General features: G+C 31.8%; 3 non-coding genes and 1 pseudogene across 3 annotated transcripts; 2 read left to right on the top strand and 2 right to left on the bottom strand.

Moving 5' to 3' along the window:
• Window positions 1-798: 798 nt before the first annotated feature.
• On the top strand, window positions 799-967 carry LOC119581347. The gene has a single exon (XR_005229493.1). It is a non-coding gene; the product is annotated as a U1 spliceosomal RNA (small nuclear RNA).
• A 725-nt stretch (window positions 968-1,692) lies between these two features.
• LOC119581416 lies at window positions 1,693-1,815 on the bottom strand. The gene has a single exon (XR_005229551.1). It is a non-coding gene; the product is annotated as a U5 spliceosomal RNA (small nuclear RNA).
• Window positions 1,816-11,681: 9,866 nt separating this feature from the next.
• On the top strand, window positions 11,682-11,800 carry LOC119581441. Its single transcript, XR_005229567.1, has one exon. It is a non-coding gene; the product is annotated as a 5S ribosomal RNA (ribosomal RNA).
• A 2,486-nt stretch (window positions 11,801-14,286) lies between these two features.
• LOC119581464 lies at window positions 14,287-14,405 on the bottom strand (annotated as a pseudogene).
• Window positions 14,406-15,275: the final 870 nt, after the last annotated feature.

Here is a 15,275-nt window from a genome sequence, read left to right as displayed (position 1 = left end):
TAGCAAACGGTTTTATAGAATATTTTAAACAAGTATTTTTTTCCCGAAAAGAACCGTTATTTTTTTTTTTGGGTTTTTATTTATATAATATATATATATATATATTATAAAATTATATGTATATATTATATATAATATATAAATAATATATATATAATAAATACATACATACATATAAAAATATATAAATAATTTTAATTTTATAAAAAAATAAATATATATATAAATATATAAAATATTATAAATATTTATATATATCCATAAAATTTGGTGGGTAAAAGTAGTTTTTGCGAACCCGGGGCCATTATAACCCTTTTAATTAGTTTGCGAAATATAAGCCCAAAATTTTAAAAAAAGCATAACCCTGAGTGGGATTTTAAATCAGTGTTATTCAATTTTACGACTATTTCCCTAAAATTTTATTTTGGGGTTGGGTTTTTTGATGTTAGGAATATTTTGCAGGGTTGGGATATGTGGAAATTTTTTTATAAAAAAACCTACCAAAATTCCATAAAAAACCCGGAGATGATGAAAGTAGAAATAACAGGGTTTAAAAGGGGAAAAAAAATTTTTATACACTGTAATTTTTTGGGATGATAAGGATAGTTTCAGAACATTAAAATTGACTTTTTTTTCCGGAAACAGTTTTGGGAAAAATAAAACCCAAAATATCAAAATAGAAGTCTTTGTAAAAAGAAAAAATGCAACTTTTGGGATTTGTATTAAAATGTTGGGAGAGCGCGGGGGTTTTCAGTTTTGGGGGCAGCGTTTAGCGGGCCCCCGTGGGTTTGGGGGAGCATATTACCCGGGACAGGAGTCCCCTGATCACGAAAGGGGGTTTTCCCCCGGGCGAGGCACCAAACCCTTGCACTCCCCGGGGGCGGACCCCCCGGCCATTTAAACCCAAAATGGTTAACTCAAGGGGCGCAATTTTTTTTAGCGGGGGACTGCGTTCCCCTATCCCCAATTAACATTCGGACACTTAGTAATTTCCCTAGGAGACCCCACCTTAAAACCTTACTGAGGGCCCCAAAAATTCATGAGGGCGGGACAACTGTTGATATTTTTAGTTTTATACATCCCCGGGGTTTCAGGGATAAAAATTTCCCCAAAAAAAAATAGAAATGGCAATTTTTATTTTTTCCCGGTAAAATTTTTATGAAAATTTGCATAAATAAAATTGCAACTATATTATTTCCCCCCATATTGGGTACGAATATTTGAACGATTGTGTGTCCAAAGCAGGAAATATCCCATAGTTTTACAATGACAAAGAAATTTGGGTTTGTGAAAAGGAATTTTACATTTTTTATAGGAAACACACCCCCAAAAACAAATTAAATTTTTCCCAAAAAACTATAATTATGGGAGTTTTATCAGAGTAGATAGTGGGGGAGAAAAGGGAAATATCTATATAAGAAGGTGGGCAAAATTAAAGGGTAAGTTTGTACACATATTTTCCCAAACCAAAGTAATGTTGTTGCTCATTATTTTTTTTGGATACCAAAAAACTAGCGTTTTTTAAAGGAAATAAGACGAGATATAAATGGAAAAAACATTTTTTGGGTTTTTTGAGGGGTGGAAGATTGAAATTTTATGTAGTTAAAAATCTCTTTGAATTTCATATCGAGACATTCTCCCTTCCCACAAGATTATATCAAAAAATTTTTGTTTATTGCTTTATGTTGAATTTGAACCCCCCGAAGGGGTTTTGAAAAAAAATTTAGTAAGGGTCATTTTAGTGGGTTCCCCCCCACGGAAATCTTTAGTAAAAAGGGGAAAAAATTTTTGCGTTTTTAAGGGAAACCCGAGTTAATAGTATATACTGATTAAGTTTAGACAACAAAAGGGAGGGCTGAGAAGTCGTAGAGCGAAGAGGAGAAGGAAAAGAAAGGGGTACTTGAAAGAAAAACTATTGGGGATTTTTTTAATAAGGGTGGCACGGGACAAAGTAAGGTGTAGTATGACCCTTTTTGTTTTAAAGAAAATATTTTAAGCCATGGAAACAGACTGAAATTTTAAAAATTGAAATTGAAACACAAATTTTTGAGGGGGGGGAAGTTGAAACATTGGGTACTTTTTAAGAAAATGAAAACCTTTTTATTTTCCCCAAATTTGAAATTTTCTTATAGTACCTTTGAAAAGGGCACCTTTTAAAATTTTACTGTAGAGGAAATTTGGGAAAAGGGAACATTTAAAAATGAAATTTATGTCATTATTTAATTTTGTCTTTGGGCCCCGTTATTTTTTAAAATATATATAGGGTTTTTTTTTAAACTTTTTTTAGTATTACTTTCGTTCCCCTTATATTAGTTACCCAAATTTTATCAAAAAAACGTAACAATGAAAAATTTTTTAAAAAGGAAAAAATACGGGCCCAAAGTACATCATACATATACCCAAAATTTTGATTAAAAAGTTTAAAGATTTAGAAGTTTGATTCCCGTATTAGATTTTTTCTTATAGTACCCAGTAAATGCACCTTTTTAATTTTATTGGATAGCATTGGAAAAGGCAATTTGGAAATATATTCCCTTCCTTTTAGTTTAGTATAGTCCCCGGCCGCGGGTTTTTATATGTATAAAGGTTTTTTTTTTTGTTTTGTTTGTTTTAAAAAAATGTATAGGAAAATGCCTTAAAATTCCATCTTTTTTGTTGATTTCCATTTTATCAAATAGTTGTAGATTAATAAATTTTTTTAAGGGGGAAAAATATTTTCCCCAAAAATTTCATTAAGATTCGTATACGAACATAATGAAGGGGTGAAGTCCCGGGTTTAGAGAAAAACTTCGGGAAATGCAGGCCGTGAGTGAATTTAGAAGGGGGAAAACATGATTTAACTTTTTTTGGATTTAATTCTATAGGCGATTTGGGGGTTTTTCGCCAAAAATTCTCGGGGTAATTTTTTAACCATGATGGGATGTTGTGTAATTCTGGGGGGAAGCGGGCTTCAAGTGTTTTCTTGGGGTTTTGATGACCGTTTTTTGGCTCGGGGTTTTCCCCCATGTTTAGGGGAGGGTCACACAGGTGAGTGGTTTTAATTAATTTCCCCAAGAAGATTTTAAACTTTGAGAACTCCTGAAAGGAGGGAAAAAAAACCTATATTTTATAAATAAAAGTGGCCCCTGCTTCGAGGGAAATTTAAAATTAAAAACCGGGGTTCCGTAACTAAGTATCTCTGCTTAAATTTCTGAAATAGTTTTATGATTTAAAAAGTTTTTAAAACCCAAATTTTTTTTTCCTTTTTTTTGATACATTTCATTTACCAGTACCCGGCCCGAAAATTACATATCCTAAATTTTGCTTTTTTCAAAAATATTTAGCCATTATCAGAAATGCCCCCTGCCACAACCCCTGTAGTGTTTTTTACTATTCAAATGTAATTTCCCCCTAGAGTTTTTTTTGTAATTTACAAAGTGTATATTAAAGGGTTTTCTATTTCTGTTTTAAAAATTTTATTAAAAAAAGCGGTTTCTTCATATTGTTTCAATTTAAAAATTGTAGAGGAAAAGATGTCCAGGAATTTAGAAGGGCCCTGCAGGTTTCACACATTTACGGTGATAGTAACATTATTTATTACACAAAATCGCAAAATTTCAAATTTTATTTAGTTAATATCTTCCCAAAAGACAGTTTTGTAGATCAATCCTTTAGGTTTACAATACCTCCGAAACCAGGGAAGGGAAAGGGAAGGGCCCTAGTAAAGTTCCCAAATTTTCAGACTTTATTTTAATATCGCAGGTTTTTGAAGAAAATAATATCCCAAATTGAATGTACTTTCTGCACCGATCTCCGGCCCAAAGAAGAAGCAAATTGTAAAGCGTCAGCCCTTTTTCGGAAGCCCTTTTTTAAAACTAGCTATTTAGAGAGGAGCCTTAAAAAAATTATATTTTTACTGATATTCCTTTCCCCCAAAAAGAGATTGGACCAATTACAAGGGAATTCATGAAAACTATTGGTTTTGGTTCTGGTGATTTGTGGGCAGAGAGGTTTTTAGGTCCCTCCCTTTTATTTACAATTCAGATTAAAAAAAGTGTTAAATAATGTTTTATTTACACTTGACATGCACTGTAGATGAAGTGAAGGTTGTAGAGTTTGAAAGAAAGATTTAAGAAAAATTTAAAAAACCCCCTTTTTTTTTTTTAAAATTAATTTTTTGAAAAAATACCTTTTAACCAGGTTCGTTTTTTAATTATTTTGGGATATCTTGATTTTAAGTAGAGCAATCAGGAGGGACTAGGGAAAACCCGGTTTGACATTTTTAATTTTTTTTCCCGAAATAGTGCTTTAAGCATATAATAATTGAAAAGTTTATACAAGGTTTTATTAAAACGTCGGAGGGGGGGATCAGGGTTTTGGGGGGTCGGGATTACCTGTTTCTGGGATTTTAAGCAGTTTTATAACCCCAACGGGGCTTCCCAAAACATGTAAGCAAATAAACCCTTTACTTCTCAAAAACCCGGGTTTTAACACATACAAAAAGTCCCCCGCCCGCCCGCACATTTCAAGGTCTATAGAAGTTGTATATAGACCTTGCTACATGTCCGCAACTTATGCACGCCGCACTTACAGCCATGAAAATGCTAAACCTACGGTTTGTGTGTTATAATAAATTATATATTTTATATAATTTTATATATTAAAATATTTTATATATTTCAAAACACAAAACCCCAAAAAAAACATTTTATATATCTAAAATAATTTTAAAATAAAATATTATATATATATATTAAAAAATAAAAATATAATAAGGGATGTGTACCCTACGTAAATTTTTCACAATAGCAAACGTTAGAGAATGTTTTCGCAAGTAAAAAATTTTAAAATTTCCATGAAAATATTTCCCGGGAGCGTAATATAAATTAAAAATTTTGAATGGCGGGAACCGCAGGTGTCCATTAAAAACATCTGAATATTTAAAAATACGAAAAATGGTATCCAAAAGTATTAATGATGTACAGTTACGCAATGCCAAAAAAAAAAACAAAAAAAAAAAAAAAAAAAACGGGGGCTAAAAATGTTATTTTTAAAATGGGAAAACCACAAAAAAACTCATTCTACGATATGTAATGGGACAGTTTCAAATTTTTAAAGGCCTTTCAAGTGAACGTTTCTGGGTTTTAAACCCCAAGGTTTTTTTAAAAGGGTTAAAAAGTGTGATTTTAATAGAAGTTTTTTGGGAAAAAATAAAGTCAAAGTTGATATTTGTATAAAGGTTGTAGAAACGCGTAGGGTTTTTTAGATGGGTGAGCGTGGGTCGGGGGGTGGGTCTGTGAAGCTACTTTTCCTGGCACAGGGGGATACCGTACACGGGAAAGGGGGTTTCCCCCGGGGAGGCCCCCCATGCCTTCCGGGGGTGTGACCCCCTTTCGAAATTAAAACCCCAAAATTTTTTAAACCCCGAAATTTCGCAATTTTTTTAGTGGGGATGCGTTCGCGTATCCCCCCTTTTAACATTCACTTTTACAGGGAAATGGGTTTTAGGTCCAACCCGTCCACCCAAATCCCGGTCCCCCAATGTTTTTTATTGCATTTATTTCGTTAAATTGTTTAAAAACCCGGGCCCCTTTGGAATTTTTTAGAAAAAAAATGTTCGAGGATTTTATGGGATTTCGTAAAAAGTTTTTAAAAAATTTGAAATGCAGAAAAAAATATCATTTCAAAGCATGGTAGTCGCAGGAATCAAAAAAGCATTTTCCCTTTTTTAAAATATATGCCCAAAGGGTTTTTGGGCTTAAATTTTAGGGAATTTGAAAAGGGTAAATCCCTTTTAGCCATTTACGAAAAATTTTGGGCAGAAGAAAAACAAAAAATCTCCTCCTCCCCTTTTCTCTCTCTCTCTCTCTCTTCTCCTTTAAAAATTTTAAAATATATAAAATATTATATAATTTTAAATTTAGGTTTTTCCCTTTTTTTAGGGAGGTTTTATCCTTTGGTTTTAATTTTGATCCTTAGATGAGTGGGCATTTCCCAGGTAAATTTTATATTCACAGGAAAACATTTTTCCCCAAAATATTTACAATTTTTAGAGATAAACAAAAAAATGCATCCTAAAAAAAAAAAAAAAAAAAAAAAAAAAAAAAAAAAAAAAAAAAAAAAAACAAAAGAACATTTGGGTTGGTCCCCGGGGTGTGTATTCTGATAAAGTGTTTTCTTTTAGAGAGAGATCCCATTTTTGAAAATTTTCCTTTCCCTTTGGGAAAAGGGACTGAATGGTTTTAATATTAAAATTCCCCTTTTATAAAAGGAAAATGGGGGGACTGGAAAAAAAGGTTTTAGACCTCCCTTAACAAGGTTATACTATAATAAACACTAGATATATCATAAACAAAAGGAAAAAAATTTAATATGCCAAACATTGGCAGTTAACTCATTTTGGGTGTTTTGGGCCCGGGGCTTTTGGGGCTAAGTGGGAAAGGGCGGGTGAAGGGGGCCCCCGGAAAGCTTTTTGGGCGCCGGGGAAAGGGGACCAAGGAAAATCGTACCCCACGCACACACGCGCACAAAAAATACACGAAAGCACGAAAGAAAAGTGTTGGTAATAATTTTAGTTAGGGAAAAAACAAAATAAACCCCGGACAAAATATATATACAATAATTTCATTCACATTTTTAAAAAAAAACCATACGTTTAAAAAAAAGAATCCCGGGCCTTTTTAAAAAATTTCCAAGGTTTAAAGGGGAGAGACTATTTTTTCGTTACATTTTTAAAAAGAAACACTAGCGATACCGATTTTAAAAAGATACCCGGGCATTTAATCGTTAAAAAGGGGTACGATACCAACACGAAATCATTAAAACCCCATACATGTTTTACGATACGCCCATCTCTGACCCAAAAAAGACAATTTAAACATGATAAAATCGTGATCCTGGGATGATATCATTTATGATAATTTATAAAAAAAAAGAGAAGTAATGATAAAAAAATAATTGAATCCCCCAGTTAATAATCAGAAAAAAATGGGGGATTATGGGAAGAAAAAATTTTAAGGGGTTTTCATGGCCAGTAAATCATGAACAGTAATTACCCAAAAACAATGATCCTGATGGGCAATTATAACAAAATCAATCACGGAAGGAAGACTAGATTTTTGTTTCCTAATGCTGTGGGAAAAGTTTTTTTAGCTTCTTGGGGGTGACTTACCTTAAATGTAATGATAAAAAACTTTTAAATTTTAATCCCAAAGTTAAAAATAGGGAAAAAAAATGGTGATAAAGGGGGAAAAAAAAAATTAATGGTTAATGGCCATGTAACCATGATATCAGTAATTACGACAAAAATGATCATGATGGGCAATTATAACAAAATCAATCACGGGTAGGGAAAACTTAGATTTTTGTGCTTAAAGTTGGGGGACTGTTTATTAGCTTTTTGTGGGACTACCTTTAAAATGTTTTTTTAATGTGCAAGTTATTGTATGGAATTTTTCATTTCCAATCCCCACATTTGGGTTTTTTCTTGCCTAACGTGGTGGGTTTTTTTATTTTTTATTATTTTTATTAATTATTATTATTTTTTTTTTTTTTTGTAAAATTTGGTTTTGGACGAGAAATGTTTTCCAAAGTGAATTTATCGGTTTGGGAAAAAGAAACTGAAATTAAAAAAAATTTTTTTGTCATTTTTAAAGTTTTTCAACATCTTAATACAATATATTTTTACCGTTTAAACTTTCCCCACCCTGACATTCTGGGCATATCCCCTCAGATCCTCCACAATGTAGCAAACAATAAAACCGACCACTATCGGCAATATAGGAAATTTAACTAGTTGTCACCATTCTTATACACTTGTTTTTATAAATTTTTGCGTTCAGCTCCGTAGCGAAGTAAAGGGGGTACAAAAAGGGATAAGAATTTGGTAAAATTATATTGGGTAGATTATAAATGCTTTAACACAGCAACTTTTCCGGCATAAAAAGTAGGAAAGCAAACGTATAGCTAAAACAAAAGCAAAAAAATGCTGAAAATTAATAAATCTTAAATCTTTAGTGCTTTGTCCTTTTTTTGTCCGTCTATGTTTGTCTGTCTGCCTGTTATATATATATATATATATATATATATATATATATTATTATATATATATATATAATTTATGTTATAGTGTTGCTATTTTGTTGGTATGTCATTATTATTAGTTGTTTTGTTTGTATATGATTATATTGTCATTATCATCACATTATTAGTATCTTTAGCATACGGTATTGCTGTATCAACATCATCATTATAATTGTAATCAGATGCTACTATACTGAAGTAAATCATAATCATGACCACATCAATGATACTTGTGATATTACGAATGATAATTCAATTTAAAAAAATGGCAGTAATTGTAATCCTACCAAAAATTACGCTAATTAGTGAATTATTAAGTAGATTAAATAAATATGGAAATAATAATCGTGATCATGGCCAGCTTAAATATATCAGTAATTACGATAATGATGATCCTAACGACAATTATGGCAAAACCAATTTAAAAGGGACAGAGAAGACTTGATTATTGTGTATCATTGTCGTAGACATGTTTTCAAAAAAATCTAACTGTTACTACGTTAGTATGCAATTTCTGTGCATTTTTTTTCATATATTATTTCTATATCTGGTTTATGTAGCATGCAGACTAGACCAAATGTGTTGTATGCGTGCGTTTCTGTTTGTTAACCTTATATAATTTACTGATTTTCATAGTTATCTACAAAAAAAGACACGTCTGGTGTTCCCAGGCAGTCACCCATCCGAATACTTACTATCATTGGCGATTGAATTAGCAGCTTGTATATTTATAGCATATACATTTAAGTTTTCATTTGGGCTCACTGGTTACTAAACTAAGATCATACACAGACGACAGTCATTTTTTACCCTTTTCGGCCCTGGAAAACTAAACCAAAGCTTCAAATTGCTGCAAAATATCTTGCTAAAACTTATTCGTTTGTTTTTAAGACGTATCTTTATTACAAAAAAATTATTCGTTTGTTTTTTTAAGACGTATCTTTATTACAATAATTTTATACTTATTGTTCTTTTGTAGATATCATTTCTAATATGATTATTACTAACGGAAGTAATCATTATTAGAACTTTAAGTAATTCTTCTTTGTAAAACTGCCGCAAAGGTCTGTTTGGTATCAGAAAATTAATAATTTTTTAGAATACAGAATTGCATTTTCCCCTTTGTTACCTCTATGAGTTACCCTATTCGTTTCTGTGTATCCTTCTTCCTCTCTCCGGCGGTGATGAATTTACTGTAATTCCTGTGGACTGAAGTATAGTTTCAATTGATTGCTCTATATAGATATAAGAATAACTACTAGAATTGTTGTAAAATTGTATAACATATTAGCATATATAACAAAATACCAACAGCATCTGGTGTTCCCAGGCGTTCACCCATCCAAGTACTGACCAGACCCAACGTGCTTAACTTCGCTGATCAGACGAGAAGCGGGCTTTCAACGTGGTACAGGGCCGGATTAGGTGTGTGAGAGAGCCTGGGGCCCAGTTGGAATGGAGGCCCCTTTCCACTTTTCTATAACATATTTCCCCGGACTAGTAACCTTCGACCTTAACAAGCTACTATAGGCCTACTATTTAATGTGTCAGGAAAGCAAAAGGTATTAAATAAAGACTAGTTTTTCAATGATATAATACATTAATATGTAATAAAGGTACATGGTATGTAATTAATAAAGAAACACAAAATTTACATTTAAAAAAATTACAGAAATATAATTAAACAGAAAAATTTTACATCATATTGGTCATTTTTACACCAACTGTCAATACATTATAGTCGGAGGCCCCCTCTTGGGGGTGGTCCTGGGTCCGGGCCCCTTTGCCCCCCCCCCTTAATCCGGCCCTGACGTGGTATGATCGTTGGCGTACATTTCATGATCATTAACCACATTTATGTTAGAGTTTACACGTTTTTCTTACATAATTTAAATAGAATGTATCTTTTGTTTTTGCATTAAACATTATTGCCATTACATTCTAGCTATAACGGGTGTGTGAAGGGAAACACATTACCAACCCATATAAGGTGAACCAAACGAACGGTTCACCAATTTAAAGTATATTGTACAATTTAGGAATATTGTTAACATACACAAAAGCTATGAATCAATAAAGGTACACAATAGATTTATACCATTATCACCATCATTATAACCTTTTTGCTTATCATTATTCTCAAGATAATAATACTAATGATTAATGTAAATCCTAAATGATCGTATCAATACTACTGATGATAATATTAACGATAATTTGAATGAAAATGAAATAGTAGGAATACAGATAATTGTGATTATAATCCTACCACTAAAGGTAATAATTGGTGAGTTTTCAATTAAATAAAATTAATGATAGTGATCATGGTAAGAAAAGCTAATAATCATTATGATTATGGTCATCTGATGATCGTAATAATAATTGCAACAAACCAGTTACAGATAGGGAAAATAGATTAAGGTGTGCACATGTTCGCAAGCTTTTGTCTGCCATTATCCTAATATGTAGTTTCCTATTGTGAGATTTTGTTTGAATAATAGCATTTAACATTTTATATCTGATTTATCTGGCGCGAAAGCTCACAAGAAGTGCATAGCATATTTAGCATGTATAATAAAATGACAGCGTCTGGTTTCCCAAGGCGGTCACCATCCAAGTACTGAATAGAACATGTTCTAATTTTGCTGATCGGACGAGAATCGGTGACTTCAACGTTGTATGACGTTAGGGAAAGAAATAGCAATCTGCATTATTATGACAATGCCATCTATAGTCTTTGACTTTGCAGCAAATTCCTATAACTTGCCTTCCAGTTACACCTACATTCACAGTCACAAAAGCCGACCGGAAATATCACTTGGGTTCACGGTTAATAAAGTCCTACACAGGGTTCACTGGGTAATACAATCATATACTGCTCTGGAAATCTACAAGGAAGGGTACAGAGCCAAAGCTGCTGCCTATTATATTTCTAAAACTTTAATCGAGAATATTTTCTTAGATTGATTCATTATAATGATTTTGTTCTTATTGATGTTTGTATACATCATTACTAATATGATTATTGATGTCACAATCATTATCACTTACTTAACTTTAGTATACCCTTATCCTTATTCTATTTAACCTTCTTTCTAAATCCGATGCTGTTTACTTTTACAATTTCGTATAAATCAAAGTAGAATTTCAAGTTCTTTATACAAATATAAGAAGATCTGTTAAAATTGGCAAATAAATGCATAACATATTTAGTATATACAATAAAGTGCCAACAGCATCTGGTGTTCCCAGGCGATCATAAAGAAGATAAAGAAAATATATGATTTTTTTTCAAACAAAAATTTGCACAATAGGAAAGTACATCTTAAAAAGTGACATAAAGCTCGAAAACAACGGCAAAGAGGCACAATAATTAAGTCTTCCTTGTCCGTAATTAGTTTTGAGATTATTAGTATTATGATCGGTTTGGGGATTAATTATTATCAAGATCATTCTCTTAATGTCATTCAAATATTAATATAAACCATCATCATTTGGGAAGCATAATCATGTCTTTATCAGCATTAGTACTATTTAATCTTTAATTTCCGAATTATTATCAATAATAGTATCAACCTATGAGCACTGACAGAAAACTGGTTAATGTTCTGCATATTTATGCCAACGATCATACCACGTTGAAAGCACCGCTTCTCGTCCGATCAGCGAAGTTAAGCAACGTTGGGTCTGGTCAGTATTTGGATGGGTGACCGCCTGGGAACACCAGATGCTGTTGAAATTTTATTATATATGCGAAATATGTTATGCATTTCTGTGCCACCTTTCACTGCTCTTATATTTAAATAATCAGTAAAAATTATACCTCAAATAATACGAAATAAAGTAAAAGTCAAAATGTATGAGCACTTATAGAAAAATGGTTAATGCTTACGACATTTATGTTTACGATCATACCACGTTGAAATCACCGCTTCTCATTCGATCAGAGAAGAGAAGTTTATATATTCAAATGTGACTGGCATTTCGTAAGAGTTTGCAGCAACTTGCTTAAATGTGTATAAAGAAATTAATGGAAATAGCAAAACAGTCAGAGTAAATTTTCTCTCAAATTATTTAACTATTTCCTTACTTGCCATGCAGTAATAGCCGACTAATTAGGGAAGTAAACCTAATTTAGGGTCACTGTTCAAACAAGAATAGGAGTTGATTACTCATGCTGATTCTATATTCTACAGAGAAATCTGTTATGCTATAAACTATACGTAAGGGCAGCAACGAAAAGGAGGAAGAAAATGGAATTTCATAAAATATATAGTGAGAATAAACTATTGCAAATTTATGTCGCTTACAGTCCTTTCATCACCAATTTCTGCATTACCGTATACACTACAAAAATGACATAAAACTGTAATTGAACACAAAGCAAGTAACAAAACGCCAATAACATCTGGTGTTTCCAGGTGGTCACCCATCCAAGTACTGACCAGACCCACGTTGCTAAAATTCTTTACTCATAATTCCTTAATACATTAAAATATAATGTGTATTTTACTTTTGCATCAAAAAATCACTATCATGACATTCTAGTAAAAACATCAAGATTGCTCTGAATACATGCATCACAGTGATACTATTGGGAGTATTAGCAATTCTAACTCTGTTGTTACCTTTACCATTCACCTACCGTAAGCCTTTTACTAATATCGAGCTATGCAACTCTGTAAAAAAAAAACTGCCGCTATTGTGCTGCTATTGTTGTTATCAGTATTTTAGTTCTGTTTGCATTATTATGATTACTACTATTTTCATCATGTTCTCACCACATTAATATTCCCTATTAGCATATGATGATTACTGCCATCAACATAATCATTCTTGTCATGATAATGGTAATAATGATGCTATAATGATTAATGTAAATCTTAATTAGCATTATCAATGACACTGATGATAATATTATTATGATAATTGGAACAAAAAGTTCATAGTATTATTACTGATAGTAATAATCACTGAGGAAAAAATAAAGAGCGAGAGAGAGAAAGAAAGAAAGAGGGGCAAGACTAACCATAAGCAGAAATGCCGTTATTATCGAATCTTGAATCTTATAACCTTTTTGCCGCTATTGTGCTGCAATTGTTGTTATTATCAGTACTTTAGTTGTATCTGTAGTTTATCATATTATTATTATTCTTACTGTTATGATTTTGGTAACAATGATACTTCTATAAGTCTTAATGTAAATCATAATGAAGGTCAGAACAATGATATTTATGATGATATTATTAATGATAATTGAACGAAAAGTAAATAGCATTAATATTTTTAATAATGATTACCCTACCAATAATGATGGTAATTAGTACAAAATAAATATATTAAATAAATTATAGTAAACATGGCAAGAAATAAGCAATCATGGTGACCATGGCCATCTTATTCATCATATACGGATAGAGAAGGCTAGTAAATTATCGTGTCTCAATGTTATGAACATTTTTTTTTTTTTTTTTTTAGATTTCTATTGTCACTTTCTTAATATGTAGTTTCCTATTGTGCAAGTTTTTGTTTGGAATGTTTGCACATAAAGTATGTATACCTGCTTTATCTGGCGCGGAAACTCTCAAGATATGCATACATTTAGCATGTATAATGAATAACAGCATCTGGTGTTCCCAAGCGTTCGCCGTCATAGTACTGACCAGACCTATCCTGATTTCGCTGATCGCTGAGCGGTGACTTTATCGTGGCTGTTAGCGAAAGAAATAGTAAATCTGTATAATAATGAAAATGTCCATCTAATAATGAAAATGTCCATCTACAGTTCAGCTCTCCTTTAGCCTTTGGCTTTGCAACAAATTCCTTCCAGTTACACCTACATTCATCAGTCACAGAAGCCGACCACTAAGGAAATAAATCTCGCTTGGTTTCAATGGTTATCAAATCATACACAGACATTTCAAAAACTGCTGCCAAACATATTGCTAAAACTTGATCGTGAGTGTTTTCAATCATTTTATTCTTTTTGGTTTTCTTTTATTTTTGTAAATATTGTTTCTATATGATATTAGTAACAAGCATTACATTTTTCTTTCGTTATTCCCCTATGCATTTTCTGTTATCCTTATCTCTAAATCGACAACGCCGAATTTACTGTATTTCGTATTGATTGAAGAATAATTTAGTATTTATCTTTATACGAATATACGAAGAGTTGTTAAAATGTGGTAAAAAATGCATATCATATTAGCATATATAATAAAATGCCAACAGCATCTGTTGTTCCCAGGCGGTCACCCATCCTAGTACTGACCAGACCCAACGTTGCTTAACTTAGCTGAACAGACGAGAAGCGGTGCTTTCAACATGGTATTATAGATGGCATAGATAAGCTAAAACGTTTGCAATTTTCTCTCAGTGCTCATCATTTCTATATAATTGTCATCACAGAAATCAGCTTCATAATGTATACATCAATCACTGTCTAGCACTATCGGGAATATTGGCAATTTCAACTCTATTATCACCTTTATCTTGCACCTGCCATAAGCTTTTACTAATTATCGAGCTTTAACAACTCCGTAAAGATGCAAGATGTACAAGTAATGCATAATAAATTGAATAAAATGAAATATGTTTTAAAAGCAACTATATCTCTCGCACAGAGCTAAATGATATTGTTGTTATTATCAGTATTTCAGTTGTATTTGTAGTGCTGTGTTATTTCTAGTATTTTCATGTTTAATCTCACCATCATATTATTTTTATTAGGGATATGATGTTTGTTGCCATCAAAATAATCATGTTGTCATGATAATGGTAATAATGATACTACTATAGTGATTATAATGATTAATGTAAATCATAATTAGGATATCAATGGTGATAAAATTATTGATGATAAAATTGAATAAAAAGTAGATAATATTAATGTTTATAATGTTTTTAATTACCCTACCAATAACGATGATAATAGGTAAATTAATAATTCGATGAAGTTAATGATAGTAATTATAGTAAGAAATAAACAGTCATGGTGACCTTGGCATCTTATATGATCATAACGATACTCACAGAAAAATCTATTACGAAAGAAAAATGATTATTGGCCCCAATGATGGAATTTTAGGCATTTCAGTGTCATATATTAAAGGTAGTTTCATTTTTTCAAGTTTTCTTTTGGAAAATTTTCTATAAAATTTTTTATATTCTTCACTGGTGCTGGACAGGACCCATTTTTGTGGGATATTTTA

The sequence above is a fragment of the Penaeus monodon genome, chromosome 14, assembly GCF_015228065.2.
Source record: "Penaeus monodon isolate SGIC_2016 chromosome 14, NSTDA_Pmon_1, whole genome shotgun sequence".
NCBI lineage: Eukaryota > Metazoa > Arthropoda > Malacostraca > Decapoda > Penaeidae > Penaeus > Penaeus monodon.
The sequence above is the reverse complement of the archived record's forward strand: the minus strand, read 5'-3'. Positions and strand labels throughout refer to the sequence as shown.